Consider the following 14713-nt stretch of genomic DNA (forward strand, 5'->3'; position numbering starts at 1 on the left):
TGTAATTGATAGCCGTGTTTGGATGAGAATCGCTCTCATACACATTACTTATACGAAAAAAAAAAACAAAAAAACATCTGACCTTAAAATAACTATTCAATAACAATAGATAGAAAAAATGTTGGAAAAAATGGAAAAAAAAGTTTAAAAATTATTGCGTTTTTTTAAACAATATAATTAATAAATGTAATTCTAGTTATACATATTGTTATTTTCGGAATCGTTAGAAAGTAGATCCTGTCCAAGAAAAAAAGAATAATCGAAATCGGTGTATCGGTCACATACTCAATGCAAATTTAATTCATGGTTTGGGCCCACACGGGAAGCAATTCTTTAATTAAAAAAAATAATCATCAAAATCGATTCTCTCAGTCGAAAGTTCTGAGGTAACAAACATAAAAAATACAGTCGAATTAAGAACCTCCTCCTTTTTTGGAGTCGTTTTAAAAGTATAAATTAAAATCCATTTTACAAGGAAAGTGCCGACTTCAAATCTATATTCAAAATGATTTACTTCTTTTGAAGTTTGTGTAAAGTATAACATAGATATCTTATGGTATATATATTCGTTTGTGATTAGATATTTCATATTAGATATTTACTTATGTAAGTACTGAGTTTTTTGCGTTTATTTTGGTATGAAGTTTAAATATTTTCTGTGACTTTTAAATGTTTAAGTATAGATGTTAGATAATTTATACGACTAGATACATCCTCTTTCTGTTAGGCAATCCATGACAGTACAGGTTTATTATATGTGCATGACAACGTATGTCTTACACCCGCGATACTTCAGTTACTTTGTTTCAATGTGCGTGCATTGCTGAAAATAGAGGCTAATAGTTCGCCGCAATTTATTTATTATCTAGGCGTATAATTACCTATCTTATGTTTAGATATAGATATATTCGTTTGTACCTATGTCCTATGGTCAATGTCAGCCACGCTCAGCTATTTAAATAATACTATTGTATACACTTCTACAATAAAGTCCCAGCCACTGTTCAGGCATTATCTATAAATAAATTTAAATGTTTTATAAAAAAATGGCTCTGTCGTAAATCCTATTACTCCACTGCTGAATATCTAAATGATCGAACAGCCTGGGACTAGATTGTGATTATTTTATAGCGATAGAAATGACTGTGCAATATTGTATATTTTTATTGAAAAGAGCGCAAAAAAAAGAATGCTGGGAGAGTTTCTTGCGCCGCTTCTTCGCTCTCAGAGCGCCATTTGTTTCCGAAGCGGTAGTAGTATCTAGTAGTATAAGAAATGACATCAAAAAGAATTCTAAAGGAATAAATTTTGAGAAAATAAATGCCTTTTATGCCTTTATTATTTGTTTATAAATATTTTCTAGTCTGGCCATAAATAATGTTACAAATAAAAACCTATTCTTTTTGTGTATTAATTATGATAGTAAAAACTTTATTTCCTGCCCTTTTATTTATAATATGTTATTTGAGTTTAATATACAATTAAACAAAGGAATTGTGTGTTAAAGGAATCAATGTAGAGTAATTTCACCGCACGTATTATCTGTCAGTTGTTTTAAAAGCACTTCAAAAGCTTGACATCAGCCTTAAGTAAGTACATGATACTATCGACAGATATACCAATACTTCAACTGTTTAAAAACATAAATTACAAAGACTTACGGCCTTACAAATAAACTTGGTATAAAGTTATACCTACATGAAACTACACCACTAATAATATGCAAAATGTTAACAATATCGCTGACAACACTGTCAATACAATGATAACTCTATTCAGAGGCAGCCTTGCAAACAAACAGGAGAAACCTAATACGTCCGAAATCCGAATAAACCAATCAAAAGCAAAAGGTCTGTTTGTGAACATTTTGAATATTCTGGTTTATTATCAGGTTTAACTTTATTCCAGGTTTATAAGACCGTATGTGTATGCCTTAATACAAAAATTTTGCTAAAAATTTATAAACAGAAAATAATATCGTGAGATGTTAAGCTTTAGATCTTAAGAACTATATTGAGATATTAAGATCTAAAGCTGTAAGCAATTCCTATACTTTAAAAAAGTGGCACAATTAAATCGCTTACAGTCTGATAGGCGGGTGAAAGGCAAAGAGATTTCCTCATTAATGATGCAAAAAAATTCACGATTGAAGAGCACTGGAACAAGTGCAACATGTAAAAGACATTGAATATGCCCTTGTTTCAAAGACGGAATTATAATCTCTGGACATGACGTCGATGACGTCACATGGTCGCTGTGTTACGGTGCGCAAAACAAGCGTCACTAGGGTATAATAATTAATAAATAAACTACGATTTAGTATTTCAGTATTATAGCTGATGCTGAAGCTGATTATTATCATTATTATGATGATGAAAAATCAATGAAAGAATCTGGGATGAGTAAAACAAGTATTTATTTTTCTGGCAATACTATTATAGAGACACAGAACAACACTAACTACAGAACTATTAAGAACAAAGTGAAATGTTACTAATGTAAACTTCTAAAACTAAGAAGACATAGACCAAGAATGGACCTTCCAGCAAGACTCAGATCATAAAGCTCGGTCTACGCAGACTTCATCAGAGCTGAAGACTGGCCGTCGTCTAGTCCCGATCTTAATCTGATGGATTATGATTTATGGTCAGGTTTAGAGAGTACGGCTTGCTCTAAACGCCATGATAATTTGGAGTCCCTAAAACAATCCGTACAATTGCTAGCGAAGAAATTTCTAATAGAAAGAGTGCGTGCTTCTAATGATAACTGGCCTCAACGTTTTAAGGACTGTATTGCAGCCAATGGAGACCACTTCGAATAAGCTTTTTATATTTATTATATATATGTAGATTATAAATGTTATTTGCAATAGAATTTTTTTTTCTTTGTTTCAGTATTTATGGTAAAGGGCCACGCGTTATTCATTGACTCACTGAGCGATCAAGATCAATAAGTCTGGGCAATACAAGCGATTCTAGTGTTTAATTTTATTAGTACATAAGAAGTATATTACTGAATGCCGCGACGTATAATAAAATATTTACGGAAACATACTGGTTTTCCCCGAACCCGATACACAGTATTTTAATTTTAATAAAGGTATGTTCTTCCATACACTCGCATATTGTTAGCCAGTACAAATAAAAACAATCATATTTATCTCATAAAAATAAATATCTAATAATATAAATATATTATTATCTAACACCTAAAACTAAACTTGTATTGAGATTTGAGAAGATCTTTTATTTCTCAACGAAATAGAAATATTGAACTTTTGTCGGTGCGTTTCATCGCGTTTTCCTTAAAAGTGAATATTTCATGAAATATATTTTTACATTGAAGTAAGCCTTGAGTTTTATTTACAGGATATAAAGTCAGACATTTGTCATTCATCAGAAATATTACAACATCTCTACGTCATTCATTTTCTCCTATTATCAATAACACATAATTGCTTTCTGCCGTTGTAAAAGTTAAAAGCGAAAAGAACTTAAAAGTATAACTTAAAAAAGTTATGTTAAATTCAGATGTTTTGAAGTCCACGTAGATAAACTTATGCATATAAATTTAAAGTTACACTTCTTTACATATATATAAATGGAATAGATATAGTTACAAGTTTCTAAAAGCAGAAAATAATCTTCTGTCTATCTGTACTAATAAATGGAGGGCCGTTATTTGCTTACTGCGAAAACTACTGAACCGATCGGAATAATAATTATACCATTAGATGCGGCTTCTTACATACAATACATACATTCGTAATACAAACATTCAGCCAATGACATTTCATTATATTATGTGACAATTCATACAATGTGCTGGCGTGGGATGTTTAATTTCCATGGCAACTCTACTTTCGATGAATTTACAGTTGCCACTCGTCATAAAAAATTTAATACATTGATATATGAAAACCGTGATAGCCAAAACGTCGATTCCACTTAGTGACGCTATTTAATATCATTTCTTATGCTAGAAGTTTTATAGTTAAAAAATTTCGTATTTGATCGCATTTACGTCAAATTAAAATGCACTGTATTTATAAATTGCATCACAAGATCAATTAAGCAATATTTGTAAGGAACCAGTGAAAGGCTCCTTTGCACAGGATGCCGGCTAGTTTATGAGTAGTTTTTCAGGGGGTTTTTCAAGAATCCTGAGCGGCACTGCATTGTAATGGGCAGGGCGTATCAATTACCATCAGCTGAATGTCCTCCTCGTCTCGTCCCTTATTTTAATAAAAAAAAATAATAAACACAAAAGTATAGAGTATTTGTTATCGAACGTTGCTTAATAAGCTTCACTGTTAGTATAATTCGTTTAACGCGTTGATGTTACGAGTACATTAAAAATATTAGATTATTTCCACTAATTAGAAAAATATAATCTTATAAGCTCTCTTATAATTTTTTGATCTTTAATGGATGGAGGCTTTAAAATTAAGCATCTTAAGCGTAAGCTAATTCCATGTAATTAATTCTATGTATCTCAGATAATAACAATTGAATTTGAAAGAGAAATTTGCTAACAATAAGTTAATATCTAATATATAAAATTCTCGAGTCATGATGTTAAACATTAAACTCATCCGAAACGGCTTGACCGCTTCTCATGAAATTTTGAGTGCATATAGGGTAGGTCTTAGAATCGGACAACATCTATTTTTCATCCCCCTAAATGTTAAGGGTGGTCCACACGAATTTTTTTTTTATATTTTTGACATATTTTTTTAAATTTGTTTGATTATGCGTCAGCATTAAAAATACATACAGCTTCAAATTTTCACCCATCTACGATCAACAGTTACTTTTGTATCTCGATTTTAATATCGGCAATACAACGTTTGCTGGGTCAGCTAGTTAACATATAAAATTTACATTTAACATTTTTTCAAGAGTAGGTCCCTCAGTTAAGAGGATTTTTTATAATTTAACGCCGAGAACTGACACTTGTTGACTGACAATCACACAAATTTTACTGATCCAAGATAAAGCAGAACTTAACCCTCTGTCGTGTATAGTCTCGGACTTCCCCAGGCATTTTTTTATATTATTACTTATAATAAAGAAACTAATAACTTATTAGTTTTTATGTACACTTAAATACCATAACATAATAATATTTGACACAACTATCTAAATTCAGTCTTTTCACTATAAGGTTTTCTGTAGTTATATTTCTGTCGCGCTAACGTGGTCAGGACAAATGATATCGTGTTAAAAAGGAAGAAAACAGTCGAGAGCGTTTGTATCTATATTAAATTGAAGGCTTTAAGACCTAAGCTGTTAAAGCGTAGGCCCGTATTCCCGATCTATTTATATATCTCGTCTGTTTTCCACTGACCCCGAAGATACAGTTTAAACTAGTTTCGGGGTCAGAGGTCCACCCATTTTAATATCACTGCAAAACCGTTTTCCAATGTTATTATTACTACAATTAACGACAAAAAGATGAAATAAAGTATAAAAGTATATATATATATATATCACATAGGTATAGATTGTCTGTTAGATTCTATAGGCTAGGGGGCCCGGGATCCGAATCTTGTTAGTTGGTACAATTGTTAAGTTTGTGAATATAAAAGATTATTTTTGAGTCATGATGGAAATATATAGTTATCTCGGACCCACGGTACAGCTAGTCGTATATGGCTAATTTGTGGCTAGATAATTTATGTGAGTGTGCCAAATATTTGTTTAATAAAAGGGCTTAGTGACATTTACTTTATGACTGAGACAACGACATATTTTTCGATTTGTCTCATACTATTTACTTTTGTGGCTGTTCCAGTTTCATTGATACTAGAACGCATGTGTGTTTGAATCAGGTGAATGACCTATGAAATAGGCGCGTCTCGAGATACACACAAACCTCGACCTAGAACTTCGCAATCGGATGTAGTTATCAGTTAGATTCTTGGCCTCTCACTGAATAAGCAACGATGCTGATAGAGCTGCCTAGGTCAGACGAGGATGAGAGGAGTTCTCCGCAACTAACCTCACCAGAGAAGAAGCGTCTTGGTGCTTATTTAATATACTGAGTGATACCTAAAAATTACGATGTAACTTTCTTTTTTATGAAAATAAGGGACGAGACGAGCAGGCCGTTCAGTTGAAGTGCCACTCAGGATTCTTGAAAAACCTAAAAATTCTGAGCGGCACTACAAATGCGCTCGTCACCTTGAGACAAGATGTTAAGTCTCATTTGCCCAGTAATTTCACTAGCTACGGCGCCCTTCAGACCGAAACACTATAATTCAATATAATTGCGGGTCTACACTAAGGATAAAGGTGAACAACGGATAGAAGTTAAACTTCAAGAGTAGATATAGACAAATATTGTTTTGTATTTATAATATGTACTCGTATACGTTAAGTCCTATTGTGTGTGGAAGACTGAATGCGCGGTTGTCCATTAGAAAAAATAAAGGTATCAAATCCTTTAGGGTTGACAAAGAATCTATTTGAAGTGAGTGTAAAGTGTTGTTATGAAAGTAATAATAAAATAAATCGAGTTAAAAATATGGTGAGGTTATGTTCACATCTGACTCGAGAATAGAAGCACTATAGCCTCACGCCTACACGTTGAGTATTACATATGTTGTTGAACGTGTACTTGGCTTGAGGCACTATTGTGCCTCCGGATTTAGAGAAGAATGACATACTATTTTTCGATATCATCAAAATACGTATTATTTAGTACCTATGACTGTAATTAGCATAAGATCTTTTTTTATTATATAAATTTTAATTTTTAAGTCTGTATGGTATGCAATAAAGTGTCTATCTATCCTTCTATCTATTTTAAGATTCGAATCATTAATGTTCTACATTTAAGGAGAACTGATCATGTACATTAAATCTTTGTATTGCGAACATACTTCAACAGCTGTACAAAAATTTCATGTGACATGTAACTAGAACAGTCATCTATAAAAGGTGTTATTTTTGTAACACGAAAATAATATCTACAAGCGAGAACTATATAAATTATACAAAGCCGTGTATTTTTTAACCCCCGTATTCGTAATAGTCTGCTAACTTCAAGCATTGCTAATTCTCACTCTGTCTTCTTCTATTGACCTAAGTCAGAATGAGAAAAAACACTCCTTAGCGGCTGTTTTAAGTTAGCGGACCATTATGAATAAGAGAGTAAGTCTATAAAATGAATCTAACGAAACTATTCTGCTTGTTTCAATATCCTTAAAGAACAAAAATCGGTTATTATATAACCATACCGTTTGTAATAATAAAAATAATTAATGTTATTTGCAATTATACCAATATTACAAATTAAAACAAATTTTTCAACATTCTGATAGGACTTTTTTAATGACTCGTTATTTTCATAATTACCGTCAATGTTGTAAATTTTATTCGACATTTTCTCGATTGAACTAAACGTAGCATTAAGGCGGCAAAAATGCCCATTTCAATAATGTTTTATGAAAATAAATAAAGGATTGCCCACACACAACTGATTCGCATTGAAAAGAAAAAAAATTGTTTCAATATTTAAGGCTCACGATTTCGCCGCTCTGTAAGGAAAATAGGAACCCGTATAAAATCAATATGTTGTCTGACTGACAAAAATATTTCTCTCACGACAACACAAAGGAATATAGAAATTATCGTCAGAAAATATCAAACATCTTACACCTTCAAATGAAATTTAATATTTGATCAATGTATATAAATAAAATTATAGAGGTTTTCATTTCACGCTTCTAGGAAAACTTGGCAGATAGATTTCAATTAAGTTTTCTCAGTTTTATTTCTTAGATACTAGGCCGTAATCTTCATTTAAGTAAAGGTATTAAAGTTTTAAGAAAGAACGATTTTATAAGAACTACTTGCGCATTCATGTTTTGTACTCGGATGAAGTCTCCGGTATCTAGCTAGTAATTAATATAATTATTAATTTACTACTGGGGATAAATAAAAATCTACCCAAGGGTATATATACTCCATTGACCTATGTTTGTTAAACCTATCGTAAATCACACGCATTTTAAAGGTAACAACCTCATTATCTAAACCCAGTACCAATACCGCACCGGGTCACCTCGTGTGGTTAATATCCGTTTATTAATATTGTATGGATATTCAGTCTCTATAATCTGCACATCGTCACCGGGATGAGGCGATCGCAAGGCTTTTTTGCTTTGGCTGCGCATTGGCAATGCAAAAGGTTAACGCATTGCGGCAAGCACCTGTTGACAACGAATGGAGGCGAACAACGAGGCGATTATACGCCAGGTGGCTCTAATGAGGTATGACCTTTACAATCTACAACGCGTGGATAGCAAAATATGTTCATCTTTTCTTTGTTATACTCATTTAGATCTGATACGGTAAGATAATAAATACCGTGGAAGTTTAATATTAAATTTTATATTCGACGTATATTTTTGAACCACCTGGCAGCCATACTTATCTAGTACCTATTATTGCAATGAATTTATTGTCTTTATCGTATTCTTCAATTAGCAAATATGATGATCGATACAATAGGCGTGCGGGAAAATGATATATTTATTCTACGATTCCCTTTGCTCTATTTAAAATGATATGTACACCTCCGTTTAAGTCAAACTTTTTATTATAATATAATTTCAGTCTTCATTGTAAGCTAACTAACTAAAATTTTATTTGTACTTACAAAAAATATTCTAGCAATCTAAGAACTTTAACTGTATGTCGTTAAATACCTAGTATGTTATAACACTCTTGTACTTAAACTGGATTAAATTGATGTATAGTAAAAATAAATATGTTATACCAATTAAAATACAATGGAATATAAAAATATATAAAAAAATTATACTAGAAATAACACGTAGTATGTGTAAAGTGAAAGAGAGATAAAAGAAATAGCATTAATAATAACAGTGTTAATTAATGAGCACTGCTACCAAATAATTCACAGAAACACTTTAAATTCTCACATGAAGCTAAAATTATAAATGTCATCAAGTAACAAAGAAAACAAAACTTAAACTTTACAAAACAAGGTCAAAACTGGTTTACAATAACAGGTGCATGAAAGGAATAGTAAAATTGAAACGGTAAACTAAAAATATCTTAAACTTTACACAAGAATTAAGATAAAAGGAAATAATCACATGAAAACAGTACAAAAAATAAAACCTAGGCCTTGCAAAATCATAACTGTACATATTATTACGAGTATGTTAATAACTCCAAACGACAGGGATTCTGGTCTTTAACAACTTATATACGAGCTATGAGAAAGACTTTCAAATTTTTTATGCTACAGTAGCTCGGAAAATAACGCAACTGAGACAAAATTTAGTAATTTATTATTATTGATTGATACATAGGCAGTATGTAAGACCGTGGTAAATAAAGATAAGAATCCAGAATAGTTTGTAAGTCCGTGGTAAATAAAGATAAAAAGCCAGAGCAGTATGGAAGACCGTGTTAAATAAAGATAAGAAGCCAGGGCAGTATGTAAGTCCGTGGTAAATAAAGGTAAGTAGCCAGGTCAGTATGTAAGACCGTGGTAAATAAAGATAAGAAGCCAGGGCAGTTTGTAAGACTGTGGCAAATAAAGAAAAGTAGCCAGGTCAGTAAATAAGGCCATGGTAAATAAAGATAAGAAGCCAGGGTAGTTTGTAAGACCGTAGTCAATAAAGAATTTCTATCGATACTAGGAGGCAGGCGCTATATTATATATTCTGGAGAAATATATCTATCTATCGATACGTAGAAATAAGAAAGACATTCAAAATTTATAATTAAAGTTGTCCGCATCAACATGATAAAGATCTATTATTACATATTATACCTTACCACTTAACATAAGGTTCAATTAAGAAAGGTACACAATCGTCTATGCGAGTAATTCAACCAAGTAAGTACCAATACAATAAATCAGTTGATAATACTGTCAACCGATTTTACTGTTAATTTTTTTTTAAGTTTTAAGTTGTTTTGGTTTTTAAGTTGCAAATTGTAAGCACTTGTAATTTTTTTTGTCAATAGCGGCTAATATGAGCTTTAAAATGGTGTCATATAATAATTATTGCTGTATAATTAATATTTCGTAAGGCATAAAATGCAGTTATTCTCAAAATTTGATAAGTATGTGAACACGTCTCTACTTATTATAAAACAAAACTCCCAGCCTCGTCTGTCTGTCGGTTCACGGTAAATCAAAAACGAATCAATAAATTTTTATGCAATTTTCATAAATAAGAGAATGATTCATGAAGAGGTTTTATATGTACAATATGGTTAAGTTTTCTGTAATGGTTAAAATATGACCATGACTGTGGAAGAGTTTGGAAAAAAATAAGCCGGCGCGGTTGGGATTTTCTTACCATTTGAGATATTAAAAAATAGTATGTGTTTATGGCCACACGACACACGTGAAAGCATCATCAAGGCAACGTTAATACAACTACGAAATACATTTTTTTATTATATATTCATAAAAAGGAAAAGATCGTTTTTACGAAACACATCTTCTAACTGTAGTGTCCGTTGACATGACAAGTAATTACTGGGTGGCCGAGGAGTTGACATGCAAAGCTAAAATTTGAATTTGGCTCATTTTATTGGCCAATGTTCTGGGAAGTTTTTAAAAATACTTAAAAGCCATAGGCCCATTTTATTTATTTTTTGATACCTTGAACATTTTCATGAATTCAGCTGGAGCAGTTAACTTACGACTCAATTCTAAACTAGTTCCGCATTGTCTAAACTATTCATAGTTTCTTATGTGGCTATTGCAACTGTAGTTAATAATTATCAACAATAAAATTAACTAAGAGTTATAAATGATTTTAGTTTTCTTTAGTGTTAATTCCGCCAATATTTGTTTTGGCGAGACAATTTTAACACTAAAGAAAACTTAAATCATTTGTATAATTATGGATTTCCGCAAAGTAACGCCTAATAAATTTTGTTAAGTAAAAGTGTTCAGAAAAAGTCCTAAAACACAATTAGGTGAAAAAAGGGGAAAAAAATGATTATCTCCTAAACTATGCAAAATCGTAGAACATACATAGGGGTGATTCGGATACTCATCACCATGAGGCTTTCAAATTTTAGCTTTGGACGTCAACTTCTCGGCCTCCCTGTATAAGCTTCAAGACCAAAATAAGTCATCACATATCTTTGCAAAATATTTGTTTAGATATATCGATCACAAAAATATTTAAACACTTAACGAAACATCAATGTAAATCTATCTAAAACAAACAATTTAATTACATTAGAACAAAGTGAAGTGGGGTGAATGTTTGAACAATGTTGTGTTGGACGACGCTGTTAGCATGTTTTACAAATACTTGAATCAGGTAATCGCATTATACATATTTACTGTGCCTGCATGTCTTAATTGCTTTAATATTATAATGACACTCTCATAGTACTGACATAATATCATTGTATTCGTTCAATTTGTTTATTTGCTTACAAACAAACGGTGTCTCAATTTAGATTCAATATGCCAAAACTGTTTATGGAATTTAGATAGATATGTATACTATAGCATTGTTTTTTTTTATGGAATAGGAGGACAAAGGAGCGTACGGGTCACCTGGTGTTAAGTGATCACCGCCGCACACATTCTCTTACTTGTTACTTTAGTTAAATCGTGTTTTTTAAGTCTATCGAACGTTGGATAATTTAATCTTTGCACCGAGGTTTTGTTTCTGAAAATAGATATTTTGAAATGTCAAAAAGCTGTCAAACTGTTAAATTGTCAAAAATTTAACTAAAGAAAAGCATGTCAATTTTACGCGGGAAACGTCAACTATGTGGCGCTGGAGAAAATTACTGAGGAGTTAATAGATATCAAGGGTAGCTGACTGCTAATAAGCTTACGACTTGTCAATCGAAATCGGTTACAATTACATATACGGTTATATAGTTAAATATATTCTTCTTTCTCGCAAGCTTTGTTAGTCTATACGCTAGTAATTCTATAGGCGCTAGTAAAGTATTGTTAGTCTATGGAGGATCCACCTTGGGGTAGTATTGCCGATGTTATAGACGCGTTATGAGGTAGATCCTCATACGGTGTTCACATGTTTCGATTATAGTGAAAGCGGAAACTAATATTGTGTCGGAAAGTTCAGATTAATGAAATTTCGCTTCGATTACAAAATTTTAATCAGAAATTAAGGCTTAATTAAGGTTTAATACATCAATCTAGTGCTAAAAATAGGTTTATAGTAGAGTCCTAGAGTCGATTATAGTTATTTAATCGAAGTTAATGTGACCTAACATAATCGAAGAAATAATTAATGTTTAAGCAAAAATCAACAAGCCTTAATATATATTTATTTTTATTTATATATGCACATATATGCACTTCCTACCGTTGTATATTTAAATTATTATTAATGCCCGTTTTAAAATTGTATAATCTATAGCGTATATGTAATATATAGCAATATCACGTGAGTAAATTAAACGGTACAGTGACAAAGCTTCATACAATCTATCATTCAATATATCCAGGACATGTGTGAGTCCACTGGCTGCTTGTTGCGTTCGCGGCGACAACCAGATATAACCGGATGACGACTGCACAGGCAGTGGACAATCTCAGGGTTAGCGTGACACACGTATTGTTTTATTAATTTTACTTAGTTTATTATAATATAATACGAGAAAAAATAAAAATGTATCATATTTTACCTATCCCCTTGGGATTGTAGTCCTTCTACAATAGGTAGGTAACTATTTGATAATTTATATTTGTATGAACCTTTTGTTTATCGTAAGAGAGAACATCGCGATATGTTTTCACGATTTTATTATTATTACAAGGTTTAACTTAACATTTGGGTTGGCTACACGTTTGTCGTTATATTAACGACATTTTTAAGCTCCGATAATTCAATATTAATAACACTATGTTTATAAATATAATAGTATATAAATTACTCTGGTAAATTATGCTCTTACTGATCATTATATATTTAGTACTCTAAAAATATTACATATTATGCATATAATATCAAAAGGCGTATTAATTTTAAAAGTAGGTTTATTGGCCACGGCACATACAGTGTGTATGTTGATATTTTATGCGGCAAATGCATCAAATTCAAATTCCATTCCAAATATTTTGGTCAAAATAGGATATAAAATCACAAATGGAACGTCAGAAACTAAGCACATTCGAAAAAGCAAGGCAAAACCCTGAGAAGAACGGGCGCAAGGTATTCAACCGGTTTCTTCTTTTTTTTTATTAAATTTCGTGGAAATAGAATTTTATCATCCTCATTCATGTAAAATCCTTAACCGACTCCAACTCATTTATTAGAACGAGCGTTACATAGGCGAGCGTGACTAAGTTTCTACTTCAACAATTTATAGTGGGATTGTTCCTATTTATTTATTTTATTTTATTTTATGAAAATAAGGGATGAGACGAACAGGGCGTTCAATTGATGGTAATTGATACGCCCTGCCCATTACAATGCAGTGCCGCTCAGGATTCTTAAAAACCCAAAAATTCAGAGCGGCACTACAAATGCGCTCGTCACCTAGAGACATAAGATGTCAAGTCTCATTTGCCCAGTAATTTCACTAGCTAAGGCGCCTATATCTTCTTAATATATATAAATACGAGACACGTTGTTTGTCCGCGATGGAATCCTAAACTAATGAACGGATTTTAATAGGAATTACTTCATGGAGTGCAGTTTGGTCCAACTTGGGAGATAGGAAAGTTTTTATTTCGATTTGGGATCCATAATTATTTTTATTTTCAATATTTGTTTTGTATGGACATATTTTCTATGAGAGAATTTAGTGTCGCACGGTTTGACAGTTCCGCTGTGAAACAATTTCATTATAACAACAGGAAGAATTTTTTACGAAATAATTCTTGATGTTTTGATATATTATTGGGAAATTCCTATAAAACAGTGTTTTTTTTATTATCTACAGAACAACGTCTGTTGGGTCAGCTAGTTATATTTTATAATATCTATAGAAATCTCTGCGACTAATAACTTTTGTATTTTAACCACAAGTCCTACATTTTTATCTTATATTAAATTTGTCACGATATCGCGTTATCCTTCGAACGGACACTCATGTTTATGAACGTGGGAGTGTTTGTCGGTCCGGTTGCCGCTGACACGCATTTACACTCACACGTAACTCTGCGTTCACATCACCACATTCATCTGCGAGTGTGAGTTTATCTCCACTAACTCCTTTTAATTTTCTATAATCTTGATTTAGCATAGTAGATCGTCGGTTAGCTAAAAGGCTATTGAGTCTGTGTTTCGGTCTGAAGGTCGCCGTAGCTATTGAAATTACTGGGCAAATGAGACTTAACATCTTATGTCTCAAGGTGACGAGCGCAATTGTAGTAAAGAATTTTTGGGCTTTTCAACAATCCTGAGCGGCACTGCATTGTAATGGGAAGGGCGTATCAATCACCATCAGCTGAAAAGAGTAGCCTTAGTCGAGGTTTTTAGTTGATAATGGATTTGTATCCGAGTATTTTGGGCGATGCCATCACTGCCTAAATACGTAGGGTGACAATGAGCCCATCGACAGACAATCGTTTGCCCCGCGGTCAGGGAATAATTATATAAAAAATGTGAATGTATGATTCACAAATAATCCATTTTGTACTACAAATCCTTTAAGACACCTCATAATAGTTTTCTATAAAAGACGAAACAAACGAAAACAAGTCAATGTTTCAA

The 14713-nt window shown here is 32.2% G+C and overlaps 1 long non-coding RNA gene across 3 annotated transcripts in view; it reads right to left on the minus strand.

Annotated features, from left to right (window-relative positions):
* The window catches only part of LOC126978377 (uncharacterized), a 42318-nt gene that overhangs the window by 13961 nt on the left and 13644 nt on the right, over positions 1 to 14713 (minus strand). The window lies entirely within an intron of this gene.

This window comes from Leptidea sinapis, chromosome Z, assembly GCF_905404315.1.
Source record: "Leptidea sinapis chromosome Z, ilLepSina1.1, whole genome shotgun sequence".
In the NCBI taxonomy this organism is placed as follows: Eukaryota; Metazoa; Arthropoda; class Insecta; order Lepidoptera; family Pieridae; genus Leptidea; species Leptidea sinapis.